Genomic DNA, 12,500 nt, shown 5'->3' on the forward strand with positions numbered 1-12,500 from the left:
TATATATTATATTAAGAACTTACCAACAATTATATACAAGACATAAGTACATCACATCCTCAATTCCCACCATATCACTATTTAACAACCTACAAATCAGATCTCATCTCTCATCCTCCCAAACAAACGAGGATTGTTTCCAAGAAATGTGATAGCCTAGCTACACACAACAAAAATCATAGCCTCTGTGGTGAGCCTTTTGGGGATTTCTTCTCCATATACTCTCCATTAGTCCAAACTTTTACCACTAGCCTTCTTCCCAAAGGGTAAACACAACAAATATATAGACAGGCTGCTTCTCCTTCAAATACCACCTTTTGGTCTTTGGCCCATACTTAGGCAGTTTAGCCTTCAACTCCAAACATGTATAAACCCTGTCACATGATAGCAATTATTAGGAAACCCTAGTATGTACAAGAGCCTCCTCAATCAAAACCAATCCCAAACTATAGGACCTAAATCAGTTGTTGCTTCACAGTCCCTCATTCATTTTATTAACATAACAACACTTATGTACACATTTATACATCAATTCTATCACAGCAATCCCTTGGCAAGCCTGTTTATGAAATATTATACTATTATTCCTAGAGTTCCATATCTCCCAAAGACAACAATATCTGATAATACTAAAAACTAAATTGGCAACCCCATTAGCCACCACCATAGACAGTCTTCCCAACACCCAATCCCCCAATACCCCTGCATCCCTATACTTCTTGAGACCCATTTCCCAATCTTTCCCCAAGTCCCTTTAGCTGGATAGTTCCAAAAACCATGTCTCCCATCCTCCAATGCTGATCTGCATCTAGGACAAATCCCAGAGGTGAATTTTCTTTGTAGCAGTTTATACCCAATAGGCAAGGCCCACATACACACCCTCCACAAGAAGATCTGGTCTTTCACAAGAATACCCACCTCCCATATCAACTTCCATCTCTTTATCCAAATTCCAGAATACAAGCTCACCCTCCAGATTTTATTACAATACCACACATTCACTTCACTCCTGCTCAACTCTTCATACAAAGTTCTGGCCCAATCCTTCATCCAGCAAGTCTCATCAAACATAGTAAACACCCATCCCTTATCCACTTCCACCAATACCTATATCACCAACTACGATTCCCCGGGCTGAAGGCTAAACTCATCCTTTAGCTGTCCCAGCTCCTTCCATCCTACTAGAGACCAATCCCAGCAGTCATCCAACATCCTCAGACCTTTATTATTCAGCTTCCTAGCTAGCCCGATGTCCAAAAAGGCCAAAGGAGGAGTGAATTTATGGGTCCACCATATCCCCAAACTAAATAGAGAATTTCTTGTGGCTCTAGTACAACCATCCCATTTCACTAACCCAACACTTCCTTCTAGTTAGCACATAAGAACTTGCAAAAAAGGGAGAACTTGTAATTCTTAGGGGAGCATAAGATAACAACTTAACTTTCCATTTGCCTTTCATATTCACATCAGAATCCTCAACCAATTCCCTTAACAACTTGGTCCAAATCTCCTCTTGGAGTAGCCTTAGCATGAATGCATAGGTGCAGAATCCTAATGCCACCTTCCCTCTTATAGGCAGGCTCAACTAACTTTATATAATTTCAATCACACATCATCACATCACTCTATTTTGACACAATAAGGTAAATATTCTAATGTCAGCTAAGATCATGGACTATAAGGTTATTCAACCCCATTAACTTGCCACCACCAAATAACATATTTTAACATAACATTCTCCCCCTCCTATTTAGAGGAGATTGGGAGACAAAATCTCAAGACGGGAGATGACTTGACATTGTCAAACAATATAGATTTTAACATAACATTCTCCCCCTCATATTTAGAGGAGATTGGGAGACAAAATCTCAAGATGGGAGAATATTACACAACAAGACCATGGTACAAGATTGGGTGCAATCTCCCCCCGGACATGTGTGGCTCCACTCCCCCACACGGTATTTAAATCATATTCATAAATTTAGTCCTTAGAGCCATAAATCCCATACCTTTTCCAAAATTGGGCTTTTACAAAATTGAATCTTAGTCTAATGCTTTTAAAGAAACTCATCAAAAATAAACATTGCCCAACGTATGTACAATGGGCCAAATCATACAAAATTAATTATTTAGCACACATATGCTTGGCTAGATAATCTCATCCAATGTCCACCTTGGTCGTCCTAAACTCATGATCTATACTCAACATAATCCACAATGTTAGATCACAATTACTTTGGAATCACTCACAAGAATAATTCTAACAAATGGAAATCATTCACTACCATGCTTCACATGAACCATGCATCACACATAATCAATTGGATTCACTCCCATGATAAAATATTCTGAAAAATCTCACTCCCATGATAGTCCTCCTGTTTGAGAAAACAACTATCCTCGATTGTAACTATCAGTACACACACGAGTGATCAAACACATTAATTGTTCCCACATTAGATTCACTCACAATGTCATTATGTATTTAAGTGGATTCACTCCCACATATCCTCACATGCATCATACGTGAGTTGATCGGACTCACTCACAATCAAACTCCTACATTGGATTCATTCACAATGTTTTCATACACGTCACACGTATTCACAAAGTATACCACACGTGTCATAGGCTGGTTGGACTCACTCACAACCAACTAGGGTCACCCTCATTAATTCAAAAGAGTTGATTGGATTCACTCACAATCAAACTCACACATTTCTTACATACGTCACACGTCACAATTGGTTTGATTCACTCATAACCAAATTAATCATATCTTGGGTCACCCAAGATATTCTTTTTACTTATTGGATCATCCAATAAATTAATTACCATAACATTCCCTCTTGTTCGGGTTGCAACTGACCTCAGTCACGTATTTAATTAGCAAGTGAAGGGAGTTAGAATATAACATCCGTCTCACAGATAGAATCCCTCTCAACACTAGATTGTGATAAGTTATCCATTTCGCATATAAATATCACTTAGATTATCCATCTCACGAACATCAAAAGAGTATCTTTCACATACACCAATTTGAGTATCTTTCACAGACACTAACACAAGTATCTCTCACAGACACCTAGTTAACCTTACTTGAAAGAAAAAGAGAATAATTTGAAGAAAGTGGTTTAAATGAGGTGTTAAAGTTTAAAGGTTGAAGTGAAATAACAATAAGTTACATATATTCTTCAGGGATCAGTCAAAAAACATATGTGCATAATTGTTAGTTCACTCAATTCCTGATAGTGAATGATCTAATATGTATTTTCTTCCGCGTATAGAAAGTGCATATCAATCATTGAACTATCTTGACCAATATATTAGAATTTAACTATAGTTTTTTTTAATTAATAAGATTGAACAATGCATAAGTATGAGTGTTAGGCTTACCTCTCTTGTGGTAGAAATCATGGTTGGGAGTACCCTCTTGTTTAGGTTGGTCACCTTTGTGTTCGTCTTCAATCATGTCCACAACCGCCGCAACTTGATTCTTTCTCCACTCATATGCATAATGTCCTTCTTTGTCGCATCTGTAGCATGTAATCACACGTGATTTTTGATCTCCATTATTGGTTTTCTTTGCAGCTTCAGTATTCCTTCCATTAACTCGTGGACCATTGTGCTTCTCTATTTTATCTTTGTGTTGAAGCTTCTCAAAATGTGTAGATCGAGAAGATTGAGGAATTTGAGAATCTATCACTGTAATATCCCTCGGAATTATATTTTCTTCTCGCAATATGCTGCTAGAGAGGTGGCATTGCTAAGAGAACGAGGATGAAACTTGTTCGCTGCTACTGTTGCCCTAATAACTAGCTTCTTGAGACCGGCTATGAACTTTCTCCTTTACTCTTTCTCACGCACTTTCTCTATAGCTTGAAGTTGCAATAAAGTTTGCCAAAATCTATCAATATAGGCTGATATGTTCTCATTTTTGAGCTATCTATAAAAGTATCCCATCGCTGTCTGGCTTTACTCTTATATGAGGGCGGTAAGAAATCCTTCTTGATCAGCTTCTCGAAGTCTTTCCATGACTTTGGTTTGTGTTTGCCCTCTCTAATAACATTCCACCAAAGAGTTGCACTACCTACCAAATGATTAGTAACACATTTAACCTTCTCCTTCTTAGAAAATTTTTCTCTAGAAAAATAATCATCAAGTTGGCTCAACCATGCGAGTATGACGTGTGCATCCTTTTTGCCATCATAATCCTAAAAAGTAAAAGCCTTTCTGCTAATCTTGTGTCCCTTTCGAGACTCTTGAGCTTTGAGAGTAGCTCACATAGTTATTTGAATAGGGTCCTCCTTAGAATCCAAAGAATCAGAATCAGATTCAGAATGCGCATGCCTTCACTTCTTGTTGTGCGAGTCAATTTCCACCCAAAATTTTCCCTTTTCCTCTTCTCACTCAACAACTGAGCTTGCAATGCATTTACTTGATCTTGAATAGTGGGTGGTTGTGGATAGATTACCATTGTAAAAGAAACAAGTAAAATATTATGGAAATGTAGAAATAAAATAGACAAGGTAACAAACTTATCTGATTCCCATATATTTTGAAAGAAGGGTTGTTGAAGTGCTTGATGTCGATGGCGTCCCACAAAGGATAAAAATGATAATCAAATTATCGCCTTGATGATGTGGATAACAAACTCAAGAAATAACTGGTTTTGGAAGAGTCTTCAAAGGAGTCAAAGGAGTCAAGAAAGAAAACATTGGTTGATCACTTGTGCTAAATTTCTTTTGTAAGAGTAATTTTGTAAGGCTCTCTCTCTATTTTCATGTGACTCTCCCAAAGTTCTTGAAGCTTTTTGAAGTCTTTTGAAGCTTGTGAGAGACATAAGCTTTAAAATCCCAAAGTAACTTTAAGCTTTTGAAATTTTAGAAGGGAAACCTTTAAGGTTCTCACTATTTAAGGTTTAAAGTTTATATGTATATATATATCCAAGAAATTAATCCAAAGTGAACCCGTTGGGCATGCTTCTTTAAGAAGAAGATTCAGCCCTTAATCTTTAAGCTTTTATATATAAATATATATATAAAGCTTATATTATATTAAACTTATTTAAAAATCTTATTAAAGCTTTATAATAAAAGCTTTAGCAAAGGATTTCTGAGTGTGAAACGTGTCGCCTAGCCAGCGCCGCTCAACGCATCTCGCCATGCCAAGAAAATCCAAAAACCACTTTTTGATGAAGAGGTAGTTTCAATTCCACTTGTGGGTTCTTTCTTTGCCCTTGATCTTCAATCACATCCAAGGGTGTACAAAATTCATTGATCTTCAATCACATCCACATCACAAAATTCACATAACCGTACCTTCTTTTGCCCCCAAGGTTTTCCATACCTTCTCTTCTTTACCTCTTGGATTTTTGGATATTTAATTTTGCACACATGTGCTTGGCTAGATAATCTCATCCAATGTCCACCTTGCTTGTCCCGAACTCATGATCTATACCTAAAAGGACCCATACTAGAGTTCCTCATAAACAATCAAAGAAAAGAGAGAAAGTCTGCAAATCAACATCTTGGCTCACATCAACAATGCAGTGTCTGTCTCGCAAGGAGAGCCTGAAGAAGAAGGTGTGTGACATATGATGTCCGAACATGAATTGGTTCCAGAGCAACTGGTCCAAATTGTCCACTGTTAACCCATGGCGGACATTGAGACGTACTATGTTTTACGTCATTAATTTAAATATTCTGAGTCATGGGCCGGGCTTGTCGGCACCATATGTTAAGGATAAAGGGATTGGGTGATCGCCGATGAGAGACACACCTTGAATATCAGCAGGGTAAGGGTTAGGATCGGCCGGCCATGTATGGGCACCCAAGTGTGAATGGCCAAGTCACCTATAAGAGTCAAATGTAACCCTAAAATCCTCATTCTCATGTGTTGTGAATACAAGAGTGCTCTTGCCTTATCTCCTTGGTTTCCTTCTCCTGCGTGTGTGTGAGAGAGAGAGAGAGAGAGTGAGAGAGCGATCGAGCGCACTGTGTAGCGGCACGGCGGCGGCGGCGAGGCGGTAGAGCGGCGACGGCGGCTCCTCCTTCACAGCTGCGACGCGGGAATCCTTCAAGGCGGCAGTTAAGCGGTGAGTGACACACCTTTTGCATTCTGTTTTGAGCTTGCCTTCCTGGTTGTATGCTTGCAGCCATTCGTGGCTCGCATACGGTGTTCGGCAAGTCCCCAGCTACGACCTGTGCGGCAAAAGCGCACATTTTTGGCGTTGCTGTGCCGGGGAGTTGCCCTGCACCAAGCTCCAGTTTGCAGCTCGGCTGTCCTGCGTGAAGTTTAATATACACTGTAGGAAAGCGACTGTGTGTTTGTTGTTGAGTTGTTTCCGTTTTTTGCAATCTGTTTCTGTAATTTGTCTTCTGTATTTCTGTTATTTTTTCGCTCCGCGTGTGGGCGTGTGATCTGTTATCTGGTTTTCTGCGTGTGAGGGGGGATTTCTAAATCCCCAGACCTGTGCTGTATGCGAACTGCGCCGCGGCCAAGGCTGTGAACCCAAAGAAACCCTAGAAAACTTATCTCCCAAAAAAATAAAAAATAAAAAATTATAAAATTATAAAAAAAATAAAAAAATAAAAAATTAAATTTTATTTTTAAAGAAAGAACCAAACGTGTGGAGAGGAAAGGTTTTTTAATTGGAGAAAAAATTTTTGAAAAGAAAGAACCCCAATTGACCCCAACCCCGACCCCGGCCCGGTCTTTTGATATATATATATAGGAGAGTGAGCCTCCATAGCTTTCTTTCAAGTGAGAGCTTATGGGAAGTTGTGCCCTATATGTAGCCCACTCCCCAAGTAGTAAAGTGAGCATGTGGGATAAAGCCCTCACCCTTTCCTCCACAAGCAAATAGGCTTTTGCCCCTTCCCCCATAGGGAAACGGACTGTTTTGAGGACCACAGGAGCTCTGGATAGGCGAACACGGTGCTGTAAAGCACACTAGGACCCTTTGAACGATACGCTCGTTTCGAGCTATCACACGCCCTAGTCCAAGTTCGACCATAAGTAAGGGGGTCAAAAACGAGTTAAAAACAATCTAAAAACAAGTAAAAACGGGGTGCGAAACACCTAAGAAACCACTTGTGTGAGTTTCAAGGGTAGTTACCAACGCACGTAGGATACCCACATCACATGCATCTACGTTCTGGTCGGGTGCTAGAGCCTGAACCACTAGAAAGCGTTTCAGTCTACGCAGGCTCACACCATCCCTCCACGTTGGCATCTTGGCCTTCGGTTGGAACCCAAGGGAGTGCAACCCAAGATCCACGAATAGTGGATAGTGACTCATCCTCTGACTCAGAAGCCATGGAAGGGCACCCGACCAAGAACCTTGAAGAGACAAGCCAAAACATGCCAGTGTGGGCCCCACAACCCAGATCTAGCATGTTTAGTCGTCTAATAGAGACCTTTAGTAGAGCTACACGATCTGAACATGCGACAAGTGAAGTAAATGAGGAAGGAGGGGTAGTAGATTCGCCATTCACAGCTTATGTAGACCCTACCCTCCCAAAGAGTGTCCATGTGGATATTCTACCCACTTCGTTTAATGAGGGCCCTACTGAGCTACCACATTCCGATGCTCTTCCTAAAGTAGAGGTCCCTAGAAGCCAATCCATAAGAAGTGACATTGCGTCCACTTCAAGAGAACCGTTTGGCACACCAAGTCTAGATGGGATATTTCTCAATGAAAATTGGGAATATGATCTACACACAGAGACTCTAACGGATCTATACACGGGTTACACATACCATGTAGGTTGGTTAGAAGTCCTACGATCTACATCTAGTGCCACTAATCTAGAAGAGCAACAGCAAATGATATGTGAGGTTATTCATAGAATTATCCAAATTGAGAGGCAAAATAGGGAAGTGGACCTAGTTTCCACTGGCCCTATGAGGTTTTTGGATACGGGCAAGGCCAAACAACCAACCCTATCACAATTGGAGACTCCCTCAATGAGTCCCATAGACCCTTCGTATGTTGTTTCGCCTGGAGTCTTAATGCAGGTTGAGCCCACGAGTAGTAACTTTAGCTTTCCAACCTTGGCTCAACTTTCCATTAGGGAATCCGCAATGCCTACCCCAATGATGAGCATAGCTGAAAGTGCACCTGTTACCGCTGTAGTTAGTACGACACCGCTACCTAGTGGAATAGTACCTATAGCAGTGCGTGCCAGTGCCCATCAACCATATGTACCTATCGCTACTCATGCTCATGTAGCTCCTACGCCTCTTAGTATGCCAATGGCGTATGCTCCATGACCACCTTATCATAACCATTATCCAAGGGGAGCTAGGCCTAGTCACATATCATATCCTACGTCGTTTGCCAACATACTTAGACCAACGCCAACTCCTATCAGCCAGGCTATCCCAGAAGTGCCTCCACCAGCTATGCCTGCTCACCTAGGTGATCTCGTAGCGTTTGCTCAGACGATCGGACGATCTATTGCGGAAAACATGCGGGGTATGCCTGAGAGAGAACCTAGAAGCAAGGCAGTACAAGTGGCTAAGCTCACTCAAAACTTCAGTGGTAACGAGGATGTTAGGAAGCACATTGAAGTTTTTGAACACGTGTGTGATTCTTTGGAAGAGCACAATGAGCTGCATAAGTGTAAAGCCTTAGGCTTAACCTTGAGTGGGAAGGCTGGAGATTGGTATCGAACCTTAAGGGTTGAAGAGCGCACTCACTACCCCACTCTCAAGAGATTGTTCTTGAAAGAATACATACGCGAGGGTGTGCTTTGGGGGGTAGCATCTCAACTCCAAAAAGCTGAATGCGAGGAAGGGGAGTCAGTGAGAGACTTTATAAGTCGATTGAAGCATCTAAATTCTCGCTGCAATCCCGATGAACGCTTCAATAACAACCAACTCCTCGATAGATTCATCCGAGGATTGCGCCACGAGGACATTTACAATGGCCTAGTCATTAGAGGTCTTACAACGTGGGAAGCAGTCACTGCCAATGCAATCCAGTTAGAAGACAACTTGATGATTGCAGGTAAAAAGGTGTCTTCAACACTGACGAGAGTAAAATCAAGGTCATTCTGGAATTACCCCCACCCACCAACTACAAGGGAGTCCAACGCTTTATGGGCCATGTTGGTTATTATCGAAGGTTTATTCTCTTCTTCGCCGAGATAGCTCGACCATTGTATAAGCTTCTCATCGAGTTTATTTGGACCGAAGAATGTGACCGTGCCTATGAGCTATTAAAGAAGGCCTTGGCGAGTGCTCCAATCTTGAGAATGCCTAACTGGGATTTACTCTTCCATGTGCATATTGATGCATCAAACTTTGCTATTGGGTGTGTTTTAACTCAACCTGGAGAACACAAGCTAGACTACCCCATTAGCTTTGCCAGTCGCCAGTTGAACGATGCTGAGATGAACTACACCACTACGGAGCGAGAAGGGTTGGCAATGATATATGCAGTAAGGAAATTTCGTTATTACCTCCTTGCCACCAAGTTTGTTTTCTATGTAGATCATCAAGCATTGTTGTATCTGGTAAACAAACCATGCTCCACAGGAAGAATCACACGATGGCTATTGATTCTTCTTGAGTTTGATTTCACTGTTGTTGTGAGACCTGGCAAAAAACATGTTATGGCTGATCATTTGTCTCGCATACCTAATGGTGAGGCTCCTACGGGGGTTGATGATGACTTACCGGACACTTCCCTGTTCATGGTGGAGACAATGCCTGAATGGAGTGAGAAGATTGTTAACTTTTTGGTTAATGGCTTTCCACCCAAGGAGCTTCATAAAGATCTAGCTCGAAAGCTAATCAAAGATAGCCGGGACTCTTTATAAAAGAGGAAAGGATGACGTTCTTAGGCGTTGTGCCCGAGAGGATGAGTATCTACACATTTTACAAGAGGCACATATGGGCGTAGCCGGTGGTCACTTCTCAGGAGACTTAACTGCGCGAAAGATCTTACAATCAGGGTATTGGTGGCCCACTATGTTCCAAGATGCATCACTCTTTGTGAAGGGTTGCGATGAATGCCAACGATATAAGAAACCCCAGAGGAAAGATTAGATGCCCCTACATCCGATCAAAGTAAACCAACCATTTGAAAAGTGGGGTTTAGACTTTGTAGGTCCAATTAGTCCAGCGGCCCGAAACACACAATCTCGCTATATTATTGTGGCCACTGACTATATGACCAAATGGGCTGAAGCGAAAGCGACACGTAAGGTAGATGCGAGGACAACAGCCAAGTTCCTCTTTGAAAATATAATCACACGATTCGGTTGTCCTTTTGAACTTGTGAGCGACAATGGTACGCATTTTATAAATGAAGTGATTAAGGAGCTCCAACAAATTTCATGATATCCCATCATAAATCTACTCCTTACTATCCGCAAGCGAATGGCCAAGCCGAGAGTACCAACAAGACTTTAATCTCTATTTTGACAAAGACAGTTGAAGCTCATCGCACGGATTGGGATCTAAAGCTTACGACAGCTTTATGGGCCTATCGTACTGCGTACAAAGTGGCTATTAATTGCACACCATTCAAAATGGTATATGGCCAAGAAGCAGTCATGCCGTGGGAATTTGTCATTCCTAGTCTTCGTGTTGCTACTCAAGAGGGTTGGGATGGTAATCCTTTAGTAGAGCGTCTATATATCCTTGAGCGGCTAAACGAAGAAAGACAATTGGCTGTATACAATGCCCTTATGGAGAAGGATAGAAGGAAAAAATGGTTTGATCGCCATCTAAAGGACAAGGACATCAAGGTTGGGGATAAAGTCCTGATGTATGGAGTGCGAAACGAAAAGAAGAAGCTCAAATATGCTGGTAAGGGACCATATAGAGTATGTGAAATTACCCCGCAAGGTACCATCAAAGTGGAGACTCTCGATGGAGTTGAAACCATTGGATTCCTTAATGGGAGTAAATTCAAAAGATACTATGACCCCCTGAGCCAGGAGGAGTTACATGCAATCCATCAAAAGAAGGCAGCTAAAGAACAAGATGAGCTTAAAAAGATACAAGCGAGAGTCGAAGCAAAGAACGTCAACAGCGTGCTAGGAGACAACGAGAAGCCAACTTGGGAATTACGCAAGTATTTTTCGAGGAAGCAGAGGAGGATGCACTGGAATCTGACCCACCTCTAAGATACCCAATTGAGTTACAGAGTCCTTACGGGGAGGTGCTGTATAATGCATTATTGGATACAGGAGCTCAACACAATTTGCTATCATATGGCGTGTGGCGTCAACTGGGAAAACCACCTTTATCCAAGAGTTCTATCCAAGTTCAAGGAATCAACAAGAAGAAAACCCCTGTCTCAGGAATTCTGCACACTCAGGTTGCTTATGACAAGGGAACCATAATTCAAAGCTTTTTGGTTATGCCTGCTGCTTGTACCATGGAAGGGACTGTAATCTTAGGGCGTAAATGGATGATGGCCACCAAGTGCAATATTGATTGGGCAACCAGACAAGTCACAACGCAAGAACTAACACTAGGTCTGACTGCTCAAAATCCCGCACCTAAGTCATCCACTCAAATATTAGATAATGAAAAATCACAAAGTCCAGTGGCAAAACCATCTTCGATTGTTGGCCACCCCTCTAACGCTTCAACGCCAAGAGTGGAAACAGGCAAGGTGGTCCCTAAAGCTTCGCTTACTATGCCAAAGAGTACATACAAATGGGTCCCCAAAGCTTCGTTAACAGCTACTTCCCCTGCTCAATCTCGTTCAGCCACCAAGAAGCCTCGTAAAAGGAAAGCAGCTACCCACCCGAGAAAGGGCAATGTAACATCGCGATGGATCCCTAAAAAATTATTAGTAGCCCAAGGGTACTACGAGGGAAATGACCAGATTTGGGTCCCTAAACATAAGCTGAATCCCTCTACATCACCTGTAAAACCTTGCAAACCAATTGTTGCCACCCCAACGATAATTCAAGATCGTGGTAAGGGAAAGGTAACAGAGTGCTCCACACCACTTCTTCCAGAGTTCGTTTAGATTCCCAAACGATATCGATCATTACCACCTAGCTCAGGAAAAGGGAGGAGCCACATGAAGCTTCTAGCTCCTCATGCCAGGCACACGCTGATATAGAAGTTTCTACATGCTCTACACCTACTCTTGCCAACACCCAACAAAAAACCGATGAGTCTATGTCTCCCCTTGTAATAGTATCATCGGAAACCATTTCCTCCATTCGTCAATGGGAGCGTACACTACCATCTCTACAATTGGATGTGGCCACAAGGGTCATAAAAAGCTATCTGCCCACATCACAACCTATGACCCGCTAGACAAATTGGTTCCAAGAGGCTGCAACATCATTGCAAATAATATGATCTACCCAAGGAAAGGGGGAGCATGTACTCACGCTCAACATTCTAATGCTTCCTCCTTATAACCTTCTCTCCTGACCACGTAATTGCCAAATTCAAGGGGATGCATATATATAGCTTCATACATTTTTTTTTAAAACAAAGAAAAGAAAAACAAAAAA

This window comes from Cibotium barometz, chromosome 51, assembly GCF_041138505.1.
Source record: "Cibotium barometz isolate CiBa-2024 chromosome 51, ASM4113850v1, whole genome shotgun sequence".
In the NCBI taxonomy this organism is placed as follows: Eukaryota; Viridiplantae; Streptophyta; class Polypodiopsida; order Cyatheales; family Cibotiaceae; genus Cibotium; species Cibotium barometz.